Source organism: Podarcis erhardii (genome assembly GCF_964252035.2).
Source record: "Podarcis erhardii genome assembly, chromosome: 7".
NCBI classification, from domain to species: Eukaryota; Metazoa; Chordata; class Lepidosauria; order Squamata; family Lacertidae; genus Podarcis; species Podarcis erhardii.
In genome coordinates, this window is record NC_138511.1 from 72970775 (window position 1) to 72982317 (window position 11543).

The window sequence follows — 11543 nt, forward strand, 5'->3', positions numbered from 1 at the left end:
AATGAAAAGAAAAAGATGTTCCAGGTAACATCCACATACAAAACGCAAAAAAAAAAAAAAAACAATGAGAAGAGAATATACGGTATATCGCTTTGTGAAGACTGCCGAAGAGGAAGGCAGGGGGAAAGTCAAGACCGTTTTAAAAAAGAAAACCTAAACAGAACTCCAACAAAGGTTGATGAGATGGGAATAGAACTACAAAATGAGACAAAACTCTGAAATGCTTCTCCACAGTAGCATTTCTACTGCAAAAGACAAACACGCAGGCTGACTCCAAAATTATGTGGTATTCATTTTCATGTTTTATAAATTCAAAAACAAAGCACATATAGAGAGAGGTTATTTGCTTCCATTCAGTGTCTTGAAACAATGGCTTTTCATTAATTCAAACACAGACAGAATACAGCATTTGGTTCAGTCTGCAGAAAAAACGGATTAAATGAGAACAGATCACCGAAAAATTGGCTGGTGTGGACACACCTCTGGGGAAAAGCAGGGATTTCTGAAGTTGCTTTCTCACTCTTATGCAACCACTTTAGATAATAAATACAATCAATTACTAAAGTAACAAAGAGTAATATCTGTTAAACAACTTGTAGCCTGATCTTAACCATGTTTACTCAGAAATAAATCCTGTTAGCATGCTTAACAATGAAGCTTGAGATTTATTTTTTTCTGGTCTTATAATTACATCATATGACCTAATTTTCCTGGAGGCGTCACAAACAAATTTTCAACAGCACTGCCTGTTGCTTTTCCGAAAAAACCTTCATGTTTGGAACAAATACCCTTTAAAGCACAGTGTACTTTATTTTATTTTATAACAATACTCAATATGAAATCTTTTTTAAAAAATTAAAATAATTCTGGCATTCTGGCCATAAGCACAACTTCAAAGTGCTATAATTTATTTAAGATGAGCTTGCATTACAGAGCTGACTGTCTATGTTGCCGTTTTTAAAAATATTGTGAAGCCAGAATGAAGGAACCACAACATTAAAAAAAAATAATTAAGCAATAAATTGTTAAAACTTCTATCACTAATCTAGCTATTATTCAACATATCTTACATTTCCTATCACTGGGAAAGAGCCAAAAAAACCACACAACTAGTTCCACGTTCCCAAGGTAGCCCTGGGTTTGAGAGCCAGAATACCGTAGTGGTTAAGAGTGTTGGAGGACTTGGGAGAACAGGGTTGAAATCCCCATTTAGTCATGAAGCTCTGTATCTTGCTGTGGGCCAGTTACAGTGGTGCCTCGCAAGACGAATGCCTCGCAAGACGAAAAACCCACTAAACGAAAGGGTTTTCCGTTTTTCGAGGCGCTTCGCAAGACGAATTTCCCTATGGGCTTGCTTCGCAAGATGAAAACGTATTGCGAGTCTTGCGAGTTTTTTTCCTTTCTTTCCCTTTTTCTAAGCCGCTAAGCCGCTAATAGCGCTAATCCGCTAATAGGGATGCTTCGCAAGACGAAAAAACCGCTAGACGAAGAGACTCGTAGAACAGATTATTTTCGTCTTGCGAGGCACCACTGTACTGTTTCTCGGCTGAACATAATGCAAACAGTGTTTCTGTGAGAATGAAATTTGAATTGGGGAACCACATACACCACTTTGAGCTCCTTAGGGGAAAGGTGAGAAATAAATGTAGTATCTGAAAGACTGCTTGATTCCTCATGCCGCTACAACCTTGATCACTGACAACTTCTGACTGGGCACTTTTGGGCAATCTTTCTCAGGAACTAACCATTTAGTGAGGCAGACCCTGCCTTGTGGAACTCATTGCCAGCAGAAGCTCAGCAGGAGTCATCCCTGCTTTCTTTTAGGCATATTTTAAAAACTTTGCTTTCAGACATGCCTTTGGAATAACTTCTAACGCAATCAACTTTTACTGAGGTGTTATGTTTTTTAACTGCTTTAAACGGCTCAGGACTACGATACTTCAAGGACCGCCTCTCTCCATATGAACCTATCCAGACCCCGAGATCATCTTCTGAGGCCCTTCTTCATGTGCCTCCTCCATGAGAGGTTCAAAGGGTGGCAACACAAGAATGGGCCTTTTCTGCAGTGGAAGCGATGTTCTGCACTTGCAGAATGCTCTTCCCAGAGAGGTTTGACTGGTGCCTTCATTATACACTTTTAGGCACCAGGTGAAAACATTCCTCTTTAACCAGGCCTTTGGCTGATTGACAGCTAATGCCCTTTTAAAATGTGTTGTGGAAGGGGAGATTATTGGGTTGTCTCTGTTTTTGTTTTTATTATGTGTTTTGTGGGTTTTTTATGGTGTACTTTTATGTTGTGAACCACACTGAGATCTCCAGTTATAGGGCGGTATACAAATTAAATAAATAATCATGATCTGATGGAATCAGAAATCCAAATTCTGAAGCAGAATGCACTGTTTTTCATGCATAATCTAGCAGCAGAGGGCCCAGACACAAATGGGAATTCAGATGCCATGCAAATGATTGGGCACCCCAAAACCTCCCCCCCCAAAAAATCAAATCAGCGTTTTATTACGTTCTTATAGATAGAGCCTCTATGTCCAACCCGTCGATCCTGATCGATCCATCGATCACAGGGTTGATCTGGGTCGATCACTGGCCCAAGGCAGCCGGAACACAGCAGGCTCCTCAATAGCCATAAAGACAACGGCTTTAGGGCATGAAGGAGCCAGGTTTCTGATGAGGGAAGGCAGGATCAGGACCAGCAACAGCATCGCCTCCGCAGGAGGGAGGCAAGGGGAGAAGGCAGGGTCAGCATCAGGATCACCTGAGTGGCTGTCTTTGACAGGGAGGGGTGGAGGGAGGCAGGGGGAGAAGGCAGGATCGGCATCGCCCACCCACCCTGCACCAATCCCTGCCCCCTCTGGGGAAGCAGCCAGCAACCGCCCACCCACCCTGCTCCCATTCCTGCCCCTTTGGGAGAAGCAGCCAGCAGCGTGCGCCCACCCATCCCTGGGTGGTAGATCACTGCCAGTTTTTATATTGGATCGTTGGACATGCCTGTTATAGAGGGCTTTAAAAGAGAACTGAAAGAATTCTTGGAATAGCAGGCCATCAATGGCTCTTGGTCAAGAAATCAATATGTTACCTCCAAGTTCAGAAACTCAGTACAGGTTCCCAGGGAACAACAGAGTGAGTGTGTGATAAATTTAGAATTATCTTAAGATAATTATTGTTGCTGTTTAAAAACTGAGCATACCAACAAACCAAGAATTGCCACTGTAACATTCCAGGCTGCCAAACTGATTCACAATTTAAAACCCCCCGCCAAAAACAGATGTCAAGGTTTGTACACACACACACAAAAATGAGACCAAGACTTTGCCCTACTCCTTGTGTCAAAATTACAGCTACAACATTTAGTCTATTACTTAGCCAGGTAAACCAATTTTAAAACTTTTACACTGACTATAAAGGAATTCCCATTTATCAGGCAGCAGATATACACAATTTCTTAGTACAAGTGCTTAAAAACTGCAGCATCTTAAATGAAGCATTCTTGTTTCCAATGAAAGATAAATGACTAAGGATGATGTTTACTATGGTATATATGTACATAATCTAAAAACAGAGGAAGAATGTCCTTGGCTTCAGAAATGCTGTTTTTACCCATTGACAGATGAACTGATTGATCAACCAACTAGTATCTATGAAAAATCTGTTAAAATCTCTTATGAACACCTGCAACTACAGTACAGGATAATTAAAAGAAAAACAATCAGCTTTAAAGAAACACATTGGCTGCAATCTGACAAGGGAGGATGCCAAACTGAACACAGCAGGACTTACTTCCATGTAGACATGGACAGGATTGAGCTATTGGTGATGTAATCCTAAGCATGTTTACTCAGAAGAAAGTCTCGTTCAGCAAGTGCACTGAGGACCGCAGCCTTAACCTTTCTGTGTTGCTAGCAGTTGGCTGACAAAATCAAAGCACTAAACAAGAGTTGTATTTATTTAACTAAGGCTGCCATCAGTCTTAATTTAGTTAGCTAAGCCTTGCTTCAATTACCAGCAAGAGCAAAATGTTCCAAATGATATGTTGATATGTTGGGCTTAGATATGTTGTTGGGGGTTTTTTGTCAGTAATTTTTATTCGTTATCATAGATTTGTAAGTAGACAATTAAACATAACAGTTTCACATGTTGACCACTGAAGGCCGCAAGATTCTGCACATCCTGCCTGTATAGATCTCTAGCAAGATCTTTTATATTTGTTTTCCAAAACATGTTTAGTGCTTTGCATTAGCCTATTCCTCTGACAAGAACGCTGTTCAAAGCAAGAAGCAGCCATGCCATTTGGCATTAAGCAACCAGGTCTAGTGCTTTATGCTTTAGCAACCATGTTACCATGGTAACAGGCTCAAAACAATGCAGATAAAATTTTTTTTGAAAAAAATCAAGAAAATCAGAATTTTACTGAAATCTAATTTCCCTTTAAGTTTTCTTTTAAAATCATATTTTCTCTTTTAAAAAAAACTGATATAAACGAAGATCTGAGTACAAGGCAAGTGTACGCTCATAATCTCATGACTATCTATCAGTGTGTCTCACTGTTTAACAGTGAGTTAAAGCCTATTTTACTGTGGCCTGAAGAGAATCCTAGAGCCTCATTTGGCCCCATGCTCCCCCACCCCTGGCAAGCTCTTGCCCTACTCCCAAACTTGGAACTGGGGCAAAGAGCAAAGAATCCACTTAGCAACTGCTCTTTAGATATTCTCTGAAGTTTGGACTGGCTTCAGAAACAAGGCCCTGCCACTCTGCCAAGTTGCTTGAGGAAAGGAATGATTCTGACTAAACATCAGGAATAACTTTCTGGGAGGAAGAGCTGTTTTGACAGTGGAATGGACCCTTGGGAGGTGGTGGATTCTCCTTCCTTGGAGGCTTTGAAGCAGAGGTTGGACAACCATCTGTTATGGATGCTTTAGCTGAGATTCCTGCATTGCAGGGGGTTGGACTAGATGAGCCTTGGGGTCCCTTCCAACTCCACTATTATATGATGGGGTGGTTGTGTTTAACATTGTGACCATTTGTGTGAATGCTCCACTACACCATAGGCATTGTCAGGTGTACCTTACAATCTCCTAGCTAACCCAGATTTCAAAGGAATCCAGGTTTGTCTATATAGCATGCAAGATCATGTACACAAATGGCCACCACCTCCATTACTCAGTTATTTTACCTGAGTCTTCATAGTTAGCTTCTGGGTCTTTCTTTCTGCTGCTGCAGGATCTATTTTCTTTTTGCTGTTGTTTTTATTAGAACCTCAAGATCCACCAACTGAAACCAGGTGTAAAAATATAGCCGAGGGGAGAAATATTCCTAGAATTAAGAAACAGGGTACCTCTGGTTACATGCTCAGGACAGGAATTTGTTTTCAATCCCAGAACTGAGCTGTTCTTTCCCACAAAAAACTACAAGTATACCTCACAGAATATATTGTTGGTTCAGTTCTAGACCACTACAGTAAAGCAAATTTTTGCAGTAAAGTGAGTCACTACTTTTTTGGTTCCCCCATGCATATAAAAGTTACGTTTTACCTACGGGACCACCTCTCCTGGTATGACCCACGGAGGACCTTACGGTCTTCAAATAAAAACATCTTGGAGATCCTGGGCCACAGGGAGGTTAGGCTGGCCTCGACCAGAGCCAGGGCTTTTTTGGCCATGGCCCTGATCAGGTGGAACGCTCTGTCACAAGAGACTAGGGCCCTGAGGGACTTGACATCTTTCCGCAGGACCCGCAAGACGGAGCTGTTCCGCCAAGCCTTCGGCCAAGGCACAGACTGACCCCTTCTCTCCTTCTCCCTCATAGAATAACTCAATGGTTGCCATTAATTTGATTCTGAATTGATTTAAGAATATATTTTAATTAATTGACTGTGTGATTTTATGTACACTGTGCTATTTTTACTTGTTGTTAGCTGCTCTGAGCCCGGCTTTGGCCAGGGAGGGCGAGATACAAAAAAAAAATTATCATTATTATTACACTATATTGCAGTCTATTAAACCAGACACCCTCTGGGTGCAGGAGTTGGAGGGGGGAAACCCTAGCCAGTTCCACTCCCATGGCCAAAAGAGGGGCAGCAAGGGGCTTCCTTCCCCCATGTGGCTGGGCTGCTTGCAATTGCACTCACAGTCTCATAAGGAGCAATATTCCGTATTTTCTGTCCCATAGGACACTCCGTCCCATAGGACGCACCTAGTTTTTTTGGGGGGAAATAAAGGAAAAATTTTTTTCCTTTATTTCCCCCCCCCCAAAGCAGGTCGGGGAAACCGAACCAGGTCGAGGAACGGCGCAGTGCCTCCCTACTGTCCCCCGAGCTTGTGGGGCTGGCCGATGTCTGCCTCAGGTGGCAGACTGCTATCCGCAGCGTGGGGAGCCCTGCGGGGAACTCCTGCAGGGCTCCCCACGCTGCGGATGTCTGTCCGGCGCGTGGGGCGCTCTGCTTCAGGATGCCCCGCCTGCCGGGCGGCAGGCTGCTATCCGCAGCGTGGGGAGCCCTGCGGAGAACAGGGCTGCCTAGGCTGCGGATGTGTTCCTGAAGCGCTGGGTGCTCTGCTTTCAGGGCGCCCGACGCTCTGGGAAGCAGGCTGCTATCCGGAGCCTAGACATCCCTGCGGGACCTCCTGCAGGGCTGCCTAGGCTGCGGATGTGTTCCCGAAGCACCGGGTGCTCTGCTTTCAGCGCGCCCAGCGTTCCGGGAAGCAGGCTACTATCCGCAGCCTAGACAGCCCTGTGGGAACTCCTGCAGGGCTGCCTAGGCTGCGGATGTCTTCCTGAGGCCTGGAGAGCGAGAGGGGTCGGTGCGCACCGACCCCTCTCGCTCTCCAAGCTTCAGCGAAAGCCTACATTCGCCCCATAGGACACACCCAGATTTCCCCTTCATTTTTGAAGGGGAAAAAGTGCGTCCTATAGGGCGAAAAATACGGTATGTGAAGAGCAATAAAGAATGTATGCTTGTACCCCCAATCTTTATCTCTTCACTCCACTTTTATTCCTCTCAACAATCTAATTTAAAAGAAAGATGCCTTTTATTTTATCTTCTGCAAATAACTTTGAAATCCAGGAATAGGCATCAAACCACATTCTCCATTCCCATTACAAGCACGTACTTCAGATCTCAGAACAGTCTTACAGGTTAATGTTTGAATATTACATTACCCAAGCTGAACTTACGAGAATTGCCTGTTCCTGTAACATTTTTGCAGTTGAGTGAATAAAATAAAAAATACTAGATAGTCCATGATGGAGCTCCAATACCTTTTGTAGCCATTAGAGTTTAAAATTAATTATTTTCCCCATTTTTCTGGTTCAGGTCTGACCTATGTCCCTTTTTCTTCAAATAGCAATAGGAAGTTGGTTCAGCGACATGTATCATCCCATTTTGTATTCCTTCCTAGGGATGTCTTAATAATGTTTTGATATGACAGTTATTTTTGAAGTGTTATTCCTGGTATTACTCCCATTGCAGTTCTGGATCCAGTATAGTTGATTTAAAAGAACGTCATGTGTTGAAATACCGGTACTGTACAGCATTTTGCCACAACTGTTGTACCACTGTCCATTTGTGCCTGGGTTCAGGAATCCTTTCAACAAATTGAGATTCCCAGGGTCCACACAAGGGCAATCAAAGAACACACACTTGGGAGTTGAAATTAACTTGGGGTACATAAATGGCAAAACAGATGCACAACTCCATCAACTGTGACCAACACATGCACATTTAAATGGTCACAGGTTTCCCTATCTCAAACACAGAAGCATAGACCATTCCTGTTTTGATTTCATTTGCGTTTTTCAGCTTCACTTACGACTTCCAACCACCCTTCTCCCCTTTCAAATAAGCAGTGAACAAATAAGTGGTACCTCGGGTTACAGACGCTTCAGTTTACATACTCCGCTAACCCAGAAATAGTACCTCGGGTTAAGAACTTTGCTTCAGGATAAGAACAGAAATCACGTGGCGGCAGTGGGAGGCCCCATTAGCTAAAGTGGTGCTTCAGGTTAAGAACAGTTTCAGGTTAAGAACAGACCTCCAGAACGAATTACGGTAAGTTCTTAACCCAAGGTACAACTGTAAAGCTACAGACCAGCAGAGAAAAGGCCCAACAACTACAACGGAAGACCGCTGAGCTGATATTTTACTTGTTATGAGTCCTATATTATTAGACTCATATCTTCTTTTAAGGTAAAGGGACCCCCGACCATTAGGTCCAGTCGTGGCCGACTCTGGGGTTGCAGCGCTCATCTTGCTTTATTGGCCAAGGGAGCCAGCGTACAGCTTCTGGGTCATGTGGCCAGCATGACTAAGCTGCTTCTGGAGAACCAGAGCAGCGCACGAAAACGCCGTTTACCTTCCCACCGGAGCGGTACCTATTTATCTACTTGCACTTTGAGGTGCTTTCGAACTGCTAGGTTGGCAGGAGCAGGGACCGAGCAACGGGAGCTCACTCCGTCGCGGGGATTCGAACCGCCAACCTTCAGATCGGCAAGTCCTAGGCTCTGTGGTTTAACCCACAGCAATTTTCCTCAGGGACCCAACTACCCCTCTATAAGAGGTACTTCAAGATCAGTCCAAAATTCTTATCTAGCCTAGAATTCAGACTGGCCAACCAGATATGGCCAAGGGGGCAGGCTGCACAAGCAGAACTTGAAAATAACAACCCTTCCTCCACCTGGGTGCATCGCCACTGTCACACGGTATTCAGATACACTGCCTCTGAACATGGTGGCTCAATTTAAGCCACCAAAAATCACAATGCAAAGCAATGCCGTTGCTGTGTCCTCCTCCTCCTTTCAGAGGACCACACACCTTCTTCACCTTTGTGACTCTCGTCTGACCTCCCCAAAACCCCTATCAACCTTCGAAATATGCCTTTAGCTGCACGAGTGAGAAACCTGCAGCCCACCAGACATCATCAGCCTCCAATTCCCGCCAGCCCGCCCAACGGTCACGGCTGCTGAGGAGCTGTAGCGCGACACCATCTGCAGGGCCACAGCTTCTCTGCCCATGTTTTAAAGCCGTCACACGCATGATGTGGCAGTGAGTTCCACAGGTCCGCCACGCCGTTCCTGGGAGCGAGCAGCTCTCCCTCCCACCGCTCTCCTCCCCTCCCTCCCTGCGCTGACTGACAAGGTAACCGGCGCGCGAGGGGGGAGGAGCCACGCCAACAGCTGCCCGGGCCACGCCTACCGACCGCGAGCCGATCGCGCGAGAGGAAAGAGGAGCGGGGGAGGTGGGGGGAGGGCGGAGGAAAGGAGGCGGAGTAAGAGCTCTTTCCCCTCTCACCGTGACGAGTCGTTTGCGCGGCCGACCTCAGCACTGGGCGACATGGCAGCGGCGACGGACCGGACTCTCAGGGAAGAAAGGAAGAAAAAAGGAAGGGAGGGAAGGAAGGGACCGAGACCCGCTTCGGCAAACCTCGGCTAGGCTTCACACCCGGAAGCGGAAGTTCTGTGCCGGAAGTGACGAGAGGGGAAAGCGGGGATTTGGTTGGCCGAATCTTTGCTATGGATTTCTCTGAGGCGAGTCCTTCTCTCTCCCCCCACCCCCACATGGCGCTTCGTTTCTGCCTTTCAAAGTGACCGTTGGTAGCCGGGGGCGGGGGAAGAGAGGAGCTTGGGCTGCGTGACTGTCAAGCAACCGCCCGCTTAGCTTCGCCCGCCTTCGCTCCCCAGCTGAAGAGGCCGGTCAATGACAGCGCATGCGCCGCTTTTTTGCGGACCCGACCTTCGCCAAAGGTTAGCAAAGGGCGGCGGGGAAGCAGCGGCCGTCCGCCTGCAGATGTGGCGGCGTTACTCGTCTCCGCCCCTAGGTGTCGCTCGCCGCAGCGGCTGCCTGCACGCCGTGCGATGAGAGTACGCGGCTTCCCTCAAGGGAATCCTGGGAACTGTAGTTCAAGAGTACTGGAAGGTAGAACTCTCGAGTGTGAACTGCAATTCCCAGGATTCCTTGTGGGAAGTCGTGAGCTTTAGATAGTTGGTGTGCACGCAGCCGATTGTACTAAACATAAATGCATGCATGCAGTTTTTATTACGTTGTGCACTGCCCTGGTTTGCTTTAGGACATAGGGCAGTATATAATAACTTTTTTATTATTATTAGTTAGCCTACACAAGCCATCCTGAAACTCTTGGCAGGTTGGATTTTAAACCAGAGATGAAGGACCTGTGGCAGTCCAGAACTGGCTGGATTCCAGCCAAGACAGCATAATCTTTTATCAGGGGTGATAGGAGTTACAGTCCCAACAACTGCAGGGCCACAGCAACCCCTGCCTTAATTGGAGCAGCTGTTCCAAGAGTTGGGCAATGAGGTGCCCTATTCTAGCACACTCCTAAAACGAAGTATTTGGACCCATTGCCTATCGCAAGGGTTCAGCTTAGAAAGTATTGAGTTTTTGTAACTTTCTACTTGTATAATCCCTTCCTCTGTAAAGTTCAGAGGAGCCTTTTATCCTCACAAGAAGCTTAGGCTCTGAAATGGTGTCTTGCCCAGAACATCTAAGTCTGCTAATCTCCCTTACCCATACTAAAAGTACTGTATGCCAGTCTGGGCAAAGAAAAACTTAAGTGAGGGCAATTACATCTGAGGGGTTTTGGCTTTCCCAGTTTCCAGCTTTTCTTCAACTCACAGGATCTTAGAATGATGTGTGTGGAGTTGCCAGATTGCCTCTCTTCCAGTAATTGCCAAGATGGGGATTTGCCCATTGTTCCCTTACATGTGGCCTCATGTAACATATTTTCAGGCTTTTTTCTAGAATCCATGCTTGTGTAAAAACAACCCATACTCAATGTTCATTTTTTAAAACCTGAAGATTCAAATGCATTTTTTGTGTGAACTTAGTTTATTTATTTTAATACAATAAAGCCTTTCCACAGAGTCTTATTAGTCTTTTCCAATTTCTCTTGCCCTTAACATTTTTGACATTTATAACACATCACTGTAGCATCTCTGTAAGCCTAGGTACAACATCTGGCTATAGAATCTAACCACTTATTTGTAGTCTTCACACTGTACGAAAACCTTCCGTTTCTTTGCTGAATGGCTGTCACCATGATTTGAACTTTATAATACTAGTTCAATTAAGTTCAATTAACTTTATAATGCTATGAATGTAAGATAATAGGGTAGTGAACTAACAGAGTGTCTTGATAATTCTTCAGTTGCCAAGCTACTTTAGAAGAAATAACGTATTTTAAAAGGCATCCTCCCATTTTTGCACAGAAAATCACACAATGATTGTTAGACACCGGAAAATAATTTAACAGCTGTAAGGTCCTATTGATCCCATTTCTCCTCTGAATTCAGTGGAACCTAAAGGTAAAGGGACCCCTGACCGTTAGGTCCAGTTGCAGATGACTCTGGGGTTGCAGTGCTCATCTCTCTTTACTGGCCGAGGGAGCCGGTGTACGGCGTCATGTGGCCAGCATAACTAAGCCGCTTCTGGCGAACCAGAGCAGCGCACGGAAACGCCGTTTACCTTCCCGCCGGAGCAGTACCTATTTATCTACTTGCACTTTGATGTGCTTTCGAACTGC

General features: G+C 45.3%; 1 protein-coding gene across 4 annotated transcripts in view; it reads right to left on the bottom strand.

The window, feature by feature from the left end:
- Positions 1-9452, bottom strand: part of EYA3 (EYA transcriptional coactivator and phosphatase 3) — a 54001-nt gene extending 44549 nt beyond the window's left edge. The window contains exons 1-2 of one of the 4 annotated variants that reach the window (XM_081869097.1): positions 9296-9444; positions 5186-5325 (exon numbers count right to left, since the gene is read on the bottom strand). The gene's annotated coding sequence lies outside the window, so the exon portion shown is untranslated. Of the gene's footprint in view, positions 1-5185; positions 5326-8818; positions 8851-9295 lie in introns of those variants that run through there. The other 3 variants (XM_081869096.1, XM_081869099.1, XM_081869098.1) reach the window with 3 other exon arrangements.
- Between the last annotated feature and the right edge of the window lie 2091 nt (positions 9453-11543).